Source organism: Cyprinodon variegatus, unplaced genomic scaffold (genome assembly GCF_000732505.1).
Source record: "Cyprinodon variegatus isolate N-32 unplaced genomic scaffold, C_variegatus-1.0 Scaffold741, whole genome shotgun sequence".
Classification (NCBI taxonomy): Eukaryota; Metazoa; Chordata; class Actinopteri; order Cyprinodontiformes; family Cyprinodontidae; genus Cyprinodon; species Cyprinodon variegatus.
Window position 1 is genome coordinate 43937 of NW_015151194.1, and position 1857 is coordinate 45793.

At 33.0% G+C, this 1857-nt stretch overlaps 1 protein-coding gene across 1 annotated transcript in view; it reads left to right on the forward strand.

Moving 5' to 3' along the window:
* Positions 1 to 1272: 1272 nt before the first annotated feature.
* The window catches only part of LOC107098031 (BTB/POZ domain-containing protein 10-like), a 23982-nt gene continuing 23397 nt past the window's right edge, over positions 1273 to 1857 (forward strand). The window contains exon 1 of the mRNA XM_015395458.1: positions 1273 to 1419. The gene's annotated coding sequence lies outside the window, so the exon portion shown is untranslated. The remainder of the gene's footprint in view (positions 1420 to 1857) is intronic.

Below are 1857 nucleotides of genomic sequence, written 5' to 3' on the forward strand. Positions count from 1 at the left end.
CATAAATAGCTATTTCTATAAACATTATACATGTAAAGGTATGAGGACATTTTTTTAGAAAAGTAAATTCTAATTTCCTGAGTTTTTCTAGGACTTTAAACGGTATGAACAAAATTATTGAATGAAAACATTATTTTCTGTTTGTCTCATCAGATTTTTAACTGCAACATGAAAAACATGGATTTTAAAATCCTCATCATCTTCCTCTTCTGTGTTATACATCTTTCAATTCACTGCCAAGGACGTCCCCTAAGGTAATTTCCCACTCACATCCACATTATCGAAGACAGTATTAAACTTTTTGTGGTGTTATGATTAATTGAATGTTGAATTGAATTGAATGTTTTGATCATTCTGTAGTAAAAGGACAGTGAGTGAAGTGCAGCTGATGCACAACCTGAGACACCATCAGCAGGTGCAGGAGCGCCGGGAGTGGCTGCAAACCAGGATCCAGGACATCCACAATGCTGCAGGCCAGGCCAGCAACGCAGACACGGCAAACTGGAAGAAGAGATTACATCCTGATGAGCTCACCGAGCTGACACCAGAAGAAATCCAGCAGGCTTTGGACTTTCTGGAGAAGCTCCTCAAGTTAAAACAGTGATAATTTATTTATATTTTAATAGTGAGGGTTTTTTTTTTTTATTTGCAGTTAGAATTTTTTTCCCAACCTCTTAGGTTTTAACAAATTTCTAGTTTATTTTGTGTTTTTTCTTATTCAATTTTTGTCCATTTTGCTTTTGCATTTTTATTTATTCAACTTTATTTATATTTTTATTTATTAGACAGTGCCTCTGTTAGGCACACCTTCCTTTATAGCGGCACTTTTGTCAACGGTTTGCTTTAAAAAGCAAAAACTGGAGGAGTTATTTTGAAATGGACCAATTATGTGTTTACTTATTCTTTAGACAAAGCCCTAATGTTGGGGTTATTTATTTGTTAATCCTTGGAATTTTTGTATGTTTTGTGTGTTCCTTAAATGTTTGATCTGTTATCTGATCCTAAAGGGCTAAAATATTTAGCCGTCTGTAGATTTATTTTTATATACAATAAATTAAATAAATAGATTCTAAGAAAAAATTATTCAACTGCATTATATGAAATGTCAGGAATAAATTTAATAAAATGATACGTTTATTGTTTGTTTGTTTTATTTAGTTTTTCATTTGAGGCTTCAGAGATTTCAGAACATGAGTAAGAAAAACTAAACGCCAGCCTTTTATGGAATGCACGGTAATCTCGCGGTATCTCAAAACGTGACTTTAAGACCAAAACAAATCTGCTAGCAACTAGTAGTTGAAACAGGTGACGATTTCTTAAAATAAACTGTATTTTTGGTCTTTTACATCTTTTGTTAATGTTCTGTTTAATTTTTTGAGTAACCCGACAATACATCACACTGGGATGTATCAGCAAGAGGTAATAAGAAAATATATATTTAACCCTTCTTCATAGCAGCAGCTAGCTTATGTTAGCAACCTAACGGTTGTGCTTTGAAGCTTAACGCAATGCTACGCTAACTAAACATCACAAAGTTCTCCTACCTGCTGTGCTCCTCGTATAAAATGCGATGCGAAATATTTTTGTCATGTTTTACTGAAATAATAAATCCACACACAGGAGAAGTTTGTTTACGGTTTAGCAGATTACTGAAGTCTCACTTTACCTTCTTTTATACTGCGTTAGCTTAAACGTGACCCTGTTTAAACTTGTTAAACTTAGATTTGGTTATTCTACAATAGTAGCAGAATCTTTCAAACCCAAATTGTGATTTGTGAAACCTTTTTTGTGAGGTAAATTCCTCTCCCTCTGTGTGTGTTTATATATATATATATATATATATATATATATATATAT